At 45.1% G+C, this 13,514-nt stretch overlaps 1 pseudogene; it reads left to right on the top strand.

Moving 5' to 3' along the window:
- The first annotated feature begins 1,547 nt into the window (after positions 1 to 1,547).
- On the top strand, positions 1,548 to 2,719 carry LOC122911455 (annotated as a pseudogene).
- Positions 2,720 to 13,514: the final 10,795 nt, after the last annotated feature.

Consider the following 13,514-nt stretch of genomic DNA (forward strand, 5'->3'; position numbering starts at 1 on the left):
AGCCCGATGTGGGATTCGATCCCAGGACCCTGAGATCATGACCTAAGCCGAAGGCAGCGGCCTAACCCACTGAGCCACCCAGGCGCCCCATCTTCCGCATTTTTAAGTATACAGTTTAGTGGTATTAAATACATCCACAGAGTATTGTGACATCATCAACCAAAAGGAGTAGGAGCAGAGTTATAAGAGAGCAATCTTTGTATGATATTGAAGTTAAGCCAGTATAAATACAAATTAGTGTTATAACGTTATGATATCAAAAGTAATCCCCATGATAAACACAAAGAAAATAGTTACATAATTTATACAAAAGGAAATGAGAAAGGAATTTAAAATGTTTCACTACCAAAAAATCAACTAAACACAGTAATGCAAGAAATGAAGGACAAATAAAGTTATAAAGCATTATAGAAAAGAAATAGCAAAATGATAGGAGTAAGTACCTCCTAATCAGTAATTACCTTAAATGTAAATGGATTAAATTCTCCAATCAAAATACAGAGATAGGCAGACTGGATTTTAAAAATATATGCTCTAACTATATGCTGTCTACAAGAGACTCAATTGAGAGCCAAAGACAATCTATCAAGATAGATTGAAAGTGAAAGGATGGAAAAGGATACTTCAAGCAAATGATAGCTAAAGGAAAACAGGGGTAGGTATACCAGTAACTGAGCCACCCAGGCACCCCTGGTCAGATCTATTTTGAATAATATGTGTGACACACCGACTGGTCCTTTTCTTAATTGAGATATAACACACATATAGTGCACAAATATTAAGTATACAATGCATTGACTTTTTAAAAAAGAATTTATTTTGGGGGGTGCCTGGTGACTCAGTCAATTACACATCTACCTTCAGCTCAGGTCATGATCTTAGGGTCCTGATATTGAGCCCCATGTTGAGTCCCAAGTTGGGCTCCCTGCTCAGCAGGAAGTCTGCGTCTCTCTCTCGCTCTCCCTACTTATGCTGTGTGTGTGTGTGTGTGTGTGGTGTGTGTGAGTGTGTGTGTGAAATAAATGGATAGAATCTTTTTTAAAAAAGTTAAAATATAAAAATTTTAAAACCGGGCGCCTGGGTGGCTCAGTGGGTTAAGCCGCTGCCTTCGGCTCAGGTCATGATCTCGGGGTCCTGGGATTGAGTCCCACATCAGGCTCTCTGCTCAGCAGGGAGCCTGCTTCCCTCTATCTCCCTCTCTGCCTGCCTCTCCGTCTGCTTGTGATCTCTCTCTGTCAAATAAATAAATAAAATCTTAAAAAAAAAAAGAATTTTAAAACCCCTTTTGACCATTAAGTGACTAAGATCAAACAAGTAAATAAAAAGACTAGAAAAGACACAAAGACCCTGCTACACAATAGGCTATGTCAAAAATATCAAACAAGCCTCCACCAGCGCCCACCGGAGCCTGTTCATGTCGACTGACCAGAGTCCGTGAATTCTCCCCTCCGAGCCGGTCCACACTGCCCCGATCCCAGCTTTCTATCCTTTGAAAACACTAAGAATAATGTCCCTACATCAGTTTCTACTAGAGCCAATCACCTGTCATGCCTGGAACAGGGATCGTACCCAGATTGCTCTTAGCCCCAACAATCACGAAGTCCATATCTATAAGAAGAACAGGAGCCAGTGGGTGAAAGCTCATGAGCTCAAGGAGAACAACGGACACATTACAGGTATCGACTGGGCTCCCAAGAGTGACCAATCATCACTTGTGGGGCAGACCGCAATGCCTACCTCTGGAGTCAGAAAGATGGTGTCTGGAAGCCAACCCTGGTGATCCTGAGAATTAATCGTGCAGCGACTTTTGTCAAGTGGTCCCCGCTAGAGAGCAAATTTGCTGTGGGAAGTGGAGCAAGACTCATTTCTGTTTGTTACTTTGAGTCTGAAAATGACTGGTGGGTAAGCAAGCACATTAAGAAGCCGATTCGCTCCATGGTCCTCAGCTTGGATTGGCATCCCAACAATGTCTTGCTGGCAGCAGGATCCTGTGATTTCAAATGCAGAGTGTTTTCTGCCTACATTAAAGAAGTGGATGAAAAGCCAGCCAGTACGCCCTGGGGCAGCAAGATGCCTTTTGGTCAGCTGATGTCAGAGTTCGGGAGCAGCGCACCGGTGGCTGGGTGCATGGGGTCAGCTTCTCTGCCAGCGGGAGCCGCCTGGCCTGGGTCAGCCACGACAGCACCGTATCCGTTGCTGACGCCTCAAAAAGCCTGCAGGTCTCAACTCTGAAAAAAGAGTTCCTGCCACTCCTGAGTGTGTCATTTGTCTCAGAGAATAGCGTTGTAGCCGCAGGCCATGACTGCTGCCCAATGCTCTATAACTACGAGGACCGTGGCTGCTTGACCTTCGTCTCCAAACTAGACATTCCAAAACAGAGCATTCAGCGCAACATGTCTGCTATGGAACGCTTCCGCAACATGGACAAGAGGACCACGACTGAGGACCGCAACACAGCCTTGGAGACGCTGCACCAGAATAGCATCACTCAAGTGTCTATTTATGAAGTGGACAAGCAAGATTGTCGCAAATTTTGCAATACTGGCATCGATGGAGCCATGACAATTTGGGATTTCAAGACCTTAGAGTCTTCCATCCAGGGCCTCCGGATAATGTGAAGCTGAGTGAGCCTCCCAGATCCAGCATGACAAACTGACAGACTGACAAACTGACACATGCGCTGACACAGCCCCGCCGTGTGCGTGGTGGTGAGGAGAGCCAGCCACAAGGAAACACTGAAGACACGTTTCGCGCAAATACCGTGTGTGTTTTTTGGTTTGAATATAATTGGTGACAGTGTTGGTTTTTTAAAAGCAGCAGTGATATGGGGTTATTTTCTTTTTGTTTTTGCTATTTCATTCCATTCTTGACCAAAGCTTCTCTTTAAGTAGTTTATTATGGAAAATTGTCACACTAACTTAAAGGAGAGGGTGGGAGATACGTCAATTGTCGCCTCAACAGTTAAATAAAAGTACTGAATGTGTTTAAAAAATATCATTTATACATTAGACTTCCATGAGTGTTATTGGCCTGAGCCAGTCCTTCGGAGCCCAGTCATATCTGCATTTTTAAAATCCCATTTCTGAGATAGACCTTTTTGGAAAACGACCAGATGTAGGTCAAGCCACCCCATCAGAGCCACCCATCATGCTTGCTCTGATGACATGCTACCATCTTTCTATAAGTTACCACAAAACTTACTCCATGAGGTTTCTGTACTAGAGTAAGGTGCATAAATTAGCACCTAGCAGAGTAACTGACAGAAAGCAGTAATTTAAGAAACGTTAGGTCCCGGGACGCCTGGGTGGCGCAGTTGGTTGGACGACTGCCTTCGGCTCAGGGCGTGATCCTGGAGTCCCGGGATCGAGTCCCACATCAGGCTCCCAGCTCCATGGGGAGTCTGCTTCGCGGAGTCTGCTTTGCTCTCTGACCTTCTCCTCGCTCATGCTCTGTCTCACTGTCTCTCTCTCTCAAATAAATAAATAAAAAATCTTTAAAAAAAAAAAAAAAAGAAACGTTAGGTCCCCTGTAGCCGCCACTTTTTGTGCACTGTATCTTCTCTGCCCCTCTCTGATTTCAGCTGTGGCTGAGGTGGACAGTTCTTTGGAGCGCAGACTCATCTTGTGCTAAATCATCCCAGCCTGGGTCTTTTCCAACACCTTGGTGCCCATTGGTGGCTAAATGCTCCTGCCTCCTGTCCTTCTGGTGGGCAATTTCTGGAGACTGTTCTATTTCCCTCCTCAGAAACTTCCATGGCGCCTAACAGTAACATCGTCCTCAATGGGCTTTTCCTTCTTCACGATATCACACTACCTGACTTCTGCATTCTAGAATCATCTAAATTAACTGCCTAAACCTACATCTCAGCCTCCAATTTCAGGGACACACAAATTAAGACTGTCCCTTTCCCACTCTCCTCTCCCATAATCCACTGTTCTTCTTTCACAGGTTTTCCCCAACCAACACGCCAGCCAAACCTGGGCTGTAACAGGAACATGGAGAATTACAATCCATTGATTTTCTGGTCTTTGCCCATTCCTAGAGCACAAACTGCTCAAGGGCAAGGACCCTGTGACATGCTTGGGACCCTCAGTGTCCAATGGAAGAGGAGGCAGTTGTCCCATGGAAGCAGGTAGGCACTACACCAAGCTGTGGTAGTCACTGAGGCTGTTCTGTAAGGGTCTGCCCCTCCCAGAGGAACTTGCTTGTGGACCCTGAATGTAAGGGTGGGGCAGACTGAGTGGAGACATCCAATCAGTGAGGCGTATGTATATCTATGTATATCCACTGGGGAAATTGGAATTCAATTGGCCGCCTGTGTGGGGGCGGGGCTCAGCCACCCCCATAAAGGTTGCTCTGCCAGGCTGTCCCGGGGTTACTGCAGTGGAGTTGGCGGAGAGCAGGGGAGTCAACGGTGAATAGAAGAGCTGTAACAGCTCTTATAAGAGCTATAACCGCCTCTGGCGGTCCAGCTTCCGGCGGTCCAGCCTCTGGCGGCCGGAGCCCACCCGCAGCCTCCAGCCTCCCGGGGCCCCGAGCTGCCGCCCACAGTCTCCAGCCTCCGGCGGCCCCGAGCCGGCGCCTGCAGCTTGCAGCCTCTGGCGGCCCTGCCTTCAGCAGCCCCGCGAGCTGCCGAGACCCCAGTGGTCCAGCGGTCAGTGGTCCCGATGCCTACAGCCCCTGGACGCCAGCGGTCCCGAGGCGCAAGCAGCCCTGAGATGCCAACGGCCCCTAGACACCAGCAGCCTCGCCATAAAATGCCTCAACACCCCGAACCACAAGTGGCCTTGTCCGCAGTGGTGGCTTCCTCTGGGTGGAAGCCTGGTCAGAGTAGCATCGTGGGGAGCAGAGTCTGTGTCATCCGGGTTGTCCTCCTTGTCATTGTTGCTGTCATTGTTGCTTCTTCGTCATTAGGAGTGGCCTCATCCAGGAAGTGGTCTTGTCCAGAACGGCCTCTTCTTGGGAGCGGCCTTGTCCGGGGAGCAACTTCATTGAGCAGTGGCCTTGTCTTGGGAGTGGCCTCTTCTTGGGAGCGGCTCCAATCATGGAGCGGCCTCATCTGCGGAGCAACGTCATCTAGAGCGGCCTCATCCGGAGTGGCCTTCTTGGAAGTGACCTTGTTGGGATCATCGTCACCGCCTTTTCGTAAGAGGTAGCTCTAACCGGTCGTTTGATTCCTGATGCTTGGTGCGAAATAAAGTTTTGCTTGACCTTCGCTTTGTATCAGTCTCGTTCCTTTGATCACGGACCCTAACAGTTCACCAGTTTGTCCTGTTTTCTGCCTTCTTCCAGGCACAAGGTGACACTGAATTTCTCTCAGCACTCTAGAAGTTAGGCATAGCCATATAGCTTGCTCTCACCAATGAAACGTGAGAATAAGCCATGTGTGCTGTTTTTTCCAGGCAGAAGTGCTCATTGCCAGTGTGACCGGAGCTATTGTGGCGCCCTCTTTTGGTGGTACCTGCTTTAACCTGGATCCCAAGTGACTTGTCATCAGAGGCCCCCAACACCATCACACTGCCAACAGGTAGCGTTCGAAAGTAATAAACAGCTGTGTGAAGCTCCTGAGATCATGGTCCTGTTTGCTACTGCAGCGTTGCTTAGCCATTCTGACTGATACAAGCTGAGATAGGAGTGCATCTAGAGGTTACAGAGACACAAAGGAAAGGGAATCAGATCTCTCAGAGGTTCAGATACGCTACACAGGGGAATTGGAAATAAGCTTTAAACGAGAAATATTCAACTACTGGAGGAGTGAGAGCAGTCCAGGCAAAGCAATCTGTGTGGGGAAAGGCTTGGAGTCTGGAACCCCAGAGTATGCTAAGGAAACTGCAGGTAGGTTAGCAAGTTGTAGGGTGGAAGAGGGAAGGGGAGGCGACAGTAAGATGAGGCTGGGGAGGAGAGTCTGCCCTACTCAGGAGCCACATTGGTGGCTTGTAAGGAATTAGTTATATGGCATTTTAGGCAGGGTAGTGAAATGATTTCATCAGCATTTCAAAAAGATTCTTCTGGAACTGTGGAAGATGAAGAGGAAGACCAGTTAGGGGACATTTATAATCCTTCCAAGAGACCAGGGGCTACACGGAAGCAGAGTAGTGGGGAAGGAGAGCCAGGATAAGTGCTGAGGGGTAGATCTTAGAGGCCCCTCTGTGCTTTCTGCTGGGCTCTCACGACACCCAGGCTGCCCGCATCTCAGTGCTCACCCCAGCATATTCTGGTTACATACTTATTAATTGCAGTCTTCTTAAGGGTAGGAAATGTCTTTTTCTTTCGTTTTTTGTTTTGTTTTTGCTTTTAAAGATTTTATTTATTTATTTGACAGAGAGAGAGACGGCAAGAGAGGGAACACAAGCAGGGGGAGTGGGAGAGGGGAGAAGCAGGCTTCCTGCTGAGCAGAGATCCTGATACGGGGCTTGATCCCAGGATGCTGGGATCATGACTTGAGCCAAAGGCAGACACCTAATGACTGAACCACCCAGGCACCCGTTTTTTGTTTTTACAGATTAACATTCTATTATTCAATTTAAAAGGCAGTGAAATATTAGAGAGATTTTAGCTTCCTGGGAAACCAACAAGAAAAGCAAAACATGTCCAATAAAAAGACACAGGTTTTTAGCTTTTAAAGAGATAGCTTTCTTTTTCCAGAGTTATATTTGACAGGACAATTTTTTGTATTAAAATGATTGCTCCAGGGTGCCTGGGTGGCTCAGTCGGCTAAGGGTTTCACTCTTGGTTCTGGCTCAGGTCACGGTCTTGGGGTTTTGGGATCAAGCCCCACATCGGGCTCTGTGCTCAAGGAGAGCTTTAGGTTCTCTTCCCTCTCACCCGCACACACACACTCTCTCTCAAATGAATAAATAAAATCTTTTTTAAAAAACCTGAAATTCTATACCTATTAAACACTAACTCCTTGTTTTCCCCCTCCCCAGCCCTGGTAACCACCATTCTGCTTTCTGCCTCTATAATTCTAACTGTTCTAAGTGTCTCATATAAATGGAATCATACAGCATTTGTCCTTTTGCATCTGGCTTATTTCCCTTACCACAAAGGTCCTTAAGTTTCATCCAAGCTGTAGCATGTGTCAGAATCTCCATCCTTTTTAAGGCTGAGTAATATTCTATTATATGCATATCCACATTTGGCTCATCCATTCATCTGTTGATGGGCATCTGGGTTGTTCTCATGTTTTAGCTACTGTGAATAATGTTGCTGTGAATATGGGTGTACAAATGTCTCTTTGAGACCCTGCTTTCAATTCTTTTGGATGTATACCCGGAAGTGGAGTTTCTGAATCACATGGTAATTCTATTTTTTTTTAAGATTTTATTTATTTATTTGTCAGAGACAGAGGGAGAGAAAGCGAGTGAGCACAGGCAGACAAAGAGGCAGGCAGAGGCAGAGGGAGAAGCAGGCTCCCCGCCAAGCAAGGAGCCCGATGTGGGACTCGATCCCAGGACCCTGGGATCATAACCTGAGCCGAAGGCAGCTGCTTAACCAACTGAGCCACCCAGGCATCCCGTCATGGTAATTCTATTTTTAATTTTTTGGAGGCACCACCACAGTGTTTTCAGTACCATTTGGTATTCCCACCAACAAGGGTTTCAGTTTCTCCACACCCTCAGCAAGTGTGTCTTACTCTCCTCTGAACCACCTGCACTAGCTCACCATTGGCACACTGTAGGAACCCATATATTTATTGAATAGAATGGGAAGAGATTTGGTGGTAAAGAACACATGAGGGATGAAGGGCAAAGAGAAATCTGCATCGAATCCCAAGTTTTTAGCTTGGGTAATGGGATGAATGGTGACATCTATATGGAGAAACAGGTTGGAGAGAAAGAGAAAGACATTGTCCAGGACATATCGTGTTTTAAGTACTTCTAGAACATTCAGGAGCAGGTGGATATTCTAAACCTGAAACAGGAGGCAGGTCTGGTGAGAAACAGAAACATGGGACTCTGTATCAGTCATGGTTCTCCAGAGAAGCAGAACATAAATATAAAGAGACTGGGGCGCCTGGGTGGCTCAGTCGGTTAAGCGTCTGCCTTTGGCACAGCTCATGATCCCAGGGTCCTGGGATTGAGCCCTGAATCAAACCCACGTTGGGCTCCCACCCAGCATTAAGCCTGCTTCTCCCTTTCCCTCTGCCCTTCCCCACTTCCCTCCATCCCCGCTCATGCTCATTCTCACTCTTGCTTGCTCTCAAATAAATAAAAATAAAATATTTTTAAACAAATATATACAAAGAGATTTATTTTTAGGAATTGGCTCATGCATTTATGGGGGCTGCCAAGTCCAAAATCCATAGGGCAGGCCAGCAGGCTGGAAACTCAGAGAAGAGTTAATGTTGTGGTCTTGAGTTCAAATTTGTAGAGTAGGCAGACAGGCTGGAAACTGAAGTAAGATTTCCATGTGATAGTCTTGAGTTTCTCTGGGAAACTTTGTTTTTTGCTCCTGAGACCTTCAACTGATGGATGAGGCCCACCCACGCTATCAGGGAAAACCTCCTTTGAGTCAACTAAGTGTAGAAGTTAATCATATCTACAAAATGTCTCACAGAAACATCCAGAGTGTGTTTGACTAAAGCACTGGGTTCTATAGCCCACCCAAGTTGACACATAAAACTAACCATCACAGAGTCACCCGGGTGATAACCCACCTCTTAACAGCACAAGCGATGGCCCATGGAGAACAAGGAGAATAAAGGCCAAGGACACCAACAGTTAAAAGGTGGACAAAGGAAGAGAGTGAGGGGTTGCAGAGGAGTCTGAAGTTGTATAAGGAAGGGAAGCCAGAAACCAGGGGAAGGCAGTGTATCTATCAGACACGCACGATCAAATGTGCCCCGGGCTGCAGAAGGCTCAAGTGAGGTGAGCTCTGGAATTCAGGAAGCTTGTGGTGACCTTTTCACAAGCAGCAGCAGGGCCACTGCTGGGGAGTGTAAATTGGTACGACTACTTCAGAAGATACTTCAGCATCAGACAGGGGAGTGAAGATGTGGAGATGTGAAGATCCCATCACCCAGCAGCAGTTCCACTGGTAGGAATACAGCAGTACCCAACCCCTTATCCGCAGCAGTAACCCCATCGACGGCAGTAACCCCTCATCCGCGGCTGCTGTGTGTGGATGCTTGCTACTCAGTCTGGTCCACAGACCAGCAGCCCTGGCATCGCCAGGAGCCTGTAGAATGCAGAGCCTCCCGCACCAGCCAGACCTTCAGCCTCAGAATTATGCATGTAAGCACATGTCCAGATGATTCATGTGCCCAACAAAGTGTGGGCACCTCATCTTCAACCTTTCTTGCTCATGGTTTTTTTTTTAAGATTTTATTTATTTATTTGACAGACAGAGAACACAAGTAGGCAGAGAGGCAGGCAGAGAGAGAGAGAGAGAGAGAGAGAGAGAGAGAGGAGGAAGCAGGATCCCTGCTGAGCAGAGAGCCAGATGTGGGATTCGATCCCAGGACCCTGGGATCATGATCTGAGCCGGAGGCAGAGGCTTTAACCCACTGAGCCACCCAGGCGTCCCTCTTGCTCGTGTTTTAAAAAGTTTGTAGAGGCACCTGGTCATAAGTAGGCAGAGAGGCAGGCAGAGAGAGAGTGGGGGAAGCAGGCTTCCTGCCAAGCAGAACCTGATGCGGGCCTCGATCCCAGGACTCTGAGATCATGACCTGAGCCGAAAGCAGAGGCTTAACCCACTGAGCCACCCAGGCGCCCCCACCCTTGCACATTTTTTTTTAAAGATTTTATTTATCTATTTGACAGAGAGAAATCACAAGTAGATGGAGAGGCAGGCAGAGAGAGAAAGAGAGGGAAGCAGGCTCCCTGCTGAGCAGAAAGCCCGATGCGGGACTCGATCCCAGGACCCCGAGACCACGACCCGAGCCGAAGGCAGCGGCCTAACCCACTGAGCCACCCAGGCGCCCCACCCTTGCACATTTTTATGCTATCATCTAAAATGTTCCTGAAATGTTTAAGTTGTTGCAAAAAGATGCAATTTCTAGTGTGTTGTAAACACTAACCCTTTTAAAAAGTGCTATTTCCCTCTTTTAAGGACAGCCTCTCTGATTCATTAAAAAGCCCACAACCACTCTCTTCTATAACAGTCAGAAATTTCACGTTCCATTTCATCTGAATTCATATTTCTCTTCCGACCTATCAAAACATTATCTTAATAAAATATGGCTTGTGTCTCAAAGTCTACTATACTCTGCAATGAAAATATGTATATAGATAAAAATTGATTTTGATCAATTTCAATTTTTATCACCCAGCCAGGGGTGCCTGGCTGGCTCAGTGGGGAAAGCATACAAGTCTTGATCTCAAGGCTGTGTGTTTGAACCCACATTGGGTGTAGAGCTTACTTAAAATAAAATAAATAACCTTTCTTTAAAAAAACTAAATTTTTAGGAGCACCCAGGTGGCTCAGTTGGTTAAACATCAGATTCTTGATCTCAGCTCAGGTCTTGATCTCCGGGTCATGAGTTTGAGCCCCAAGTTGGGCTCCACGCTGGGCATGGAGCCTAGTGAAAAAAATATATATTTTTCTTAATTTTCTGTGGCCTTAAGGCTCTAAGTTTCAAACTTTTCCTTCTGGATTAAGTAATTATTATGATTATCATTAATAATTAGTTTGTCAAAACAACATGCATATATGATAAATTTTGCTAAATAATGATTAAGCAAAAATAAAATAAAATTACAGGGGTGCCTGGGTGGCTCAGTTGGTTAAATGTCTGACTCTTGATTTCAGCTCAGTGATGTCAGCTCATAATTTGAGGGTCTTGGGATGGAGCCCTCTGTAGGGCTCTGCATTCAGTGGGGTGTCTGCTTGAGATTCTCTCGCTATTCTTCTCCCCCTGCCCCTTCCCCCATACACACTCTCTCTTTCTAAAGTAAATAAATAAATCTTCTAATTAATCAATTAATCAGATTAGATTAGAAGTGCAATTCTAGGTGCACCTGGCGGGTTCAGTCAGTAAAGCAATCAACTTTTGATCTTGGGGTCATGAGTTCAAGCCCCACATTGGGTATAGAGCTTAAGTAAATAAATAAATAAATAAATATTTTAAAAAATAAGTTGGTAACATATAATATTTTTTTAAAAAGAAGTAGAATTCTAAATAAGATCGTTGGGCCCTTTCTTTTCAATTAGTTCATGTATTTATGGATGAACATTACTTACCATTAGAATTAGATAGGATTCAGTATGAATTCTATTCTAGTTTTCATTTTTTTTAAGATTTTATTTATTTATTTACTGTCAGAGAGAGAGAGAGAGCAGAAGCAGGGGGAGTGTCAGGCAGAAGGAGAAGCAGGCTCCCTGATGAGGAGGGAGCCTGACACAGGACCTTATCCCAGGACCCTGGGATCATGACCCAAGCCAAAAGCAGACGCCCAACTGACTGATCCACCCAGGCATCCCTCTAGTTTTCATTTTTGTAGATTTAAGAACTGAAAATTTTGTTCCCATAAATATGTAGATATAAATAGAGTCTTGTCATAGCAATGTCACTAAGTTCTTTGAAATCCTATGAAGTTATATACCAAAACACAGTGACTTATCATCAAAAATCAATCAGCTGGTTTCTTCAACAAATGGTGCTGGAAAACTGGATATTCAAAAGCAAAAGAATGACGTGGAACCCCTACCTCATGTTGAATACAAAAATTAACTCAAAATGGTTCAACAACCTAAATATAAGAGTTTAAGCCATAAAACTGTTAGAAGTTCATGACCTTGGATTTGGTGATTTTTTTAAGTTGTTGTTGTTGTTTTTTAGTAATCTACATGCAATGTGGAGCTCAAACTCATGACCCTGAAATCAAGGGTCGCACACTCTCCTGACCAAGCCTTCATTGATGGGTTCTTAGATATGGACACCAAAAGCACAAGCAACAAGAGAAAAAATAGATAAATTTGATATCACCAGAATTTTAAATATTTGTACTTCTAAAGACTTTAGTAAGCTCTTACATCCAACATATAACTTGCACTCATGACCCCAAGATCAAGAGTGGCACACTCTGCTGAGTGAGCCAGCCAGGTGCCGTGATCTAAAGACATGTCATCAAGAAAGTAAAACAGACAACCTACAGAATGGAAGAAAATATTTGTGAATCACATATCTTATAAGAATCCAATATCCAGAATACATAAAGAACTCTTACACTTCAACAACAAAGAGGCAAATTAAAAGATAATAAAAAAAATAAAAAATTAAAAAAATTTAAATATGGTCGAAGGACTTGGATTGGTATTTCTCAGAGAAGATATACAAGTGGCACCAACAACCACATGAATAGAGACTCAACATTGTGAGTCATTTGGGAAATGCAAATCAAAACCACAATGAGCTACCACTTCATACCCACTAGGACGGCTTAAAATACATATATATGGAAATAAGTGATAGCTACGATGTGGAGAAATTGGGACCCTCATACAATGCGCTGGTGGGAATATAGAATGTCTCAGAGGTTGTGGAAAACAGTTCCGTGTTTCCTCAAAAGTTAAATATAGAATTAATATATTACCCAGAAATTTGACTCCTAGGTACATATCCCCCAAAACACTAAAAACAGGGGCACCTGGGTGGCTCAGTGGGTTAGGCCTCTGCCTTCAGCTTGGGTCATGATCTCAGGGTCCTGGGATCGAGCCCTGCATCGGGCTCTCTGCTTAGCAGGGAGCCTGCTTCCCACTCTCTCTCTGCCTGCCTCTCTGCCTACTTGTGATCTCTCTCTTTCTCAAGTAAATAAATAAAATCTGTAAAAAAATAAAAAGTAAATAAAAACAGGTACTCAACAAATGCATGTGCATAGCAGCACTATTCACAATCGCCAAAGGCCCAAACACCCATCAGCAGAGGAATAAATAACCCAGTTGTGGTATATCCATACACTGGAATGTCAGTCAGCTGTAAAAAGGAAGGGAGTACTGATCCATGTTTCAGCGTGCATGGACCTCAAAAGGCATTATGTCATGTAAAAGAAACCAGACCCGGGGCCACATAGTATACGATTCCATTTATACAAGATACCCACAATAGGTAATTTAAGAGAAACAGAACACATCCTGGTGGTTGCGGAGAGCTGCAGGGAGGAAGGGAACAACTGGTTAACGGGTACAGGTTTCTTTTGGGGTGATGAAAATAGTTTGGAATGAGACAGGTTGCACAACATTGTGAATATACTAAATGCCACTGAATTGTTCACTTCAAAATGGTTAATTTTATGTTGTGTCGATGTCCCCTCAATAACAAAAAGGATAAAATAATAAATAAATCAGCTGCCACTCACCTTTGTTGAAAGGACAGACAAAGTAGCTGACTTGCAGAATGATGTTGCTAAGCCACTCACTTTCTCAGAACCAACACAGATTCTGGAACTGTTCCTTTGGAGCCCTGGTGCTTCGACCTTCCTGAATGCCCCTGGGACCTAGTTTCTGTGGTAAGGGAGGGCTGGGCAAGGGGATGGGGACACGTGTTTCTCCTTCACAGGGGTCTCCTCCGGACC

This window comes from Neovison vison, chromosome 1, assembly GCF_020171115.1.
Source record: "Neovison vison isolate M4711 chromosome 1, ASM_NN_V1, whole genome shotgun sequence".
NCBI lineage: Eukaryota > Metazoa > Chordata > Mammalia > Carnivora > Mustelidae > Neogale > Neogale vison.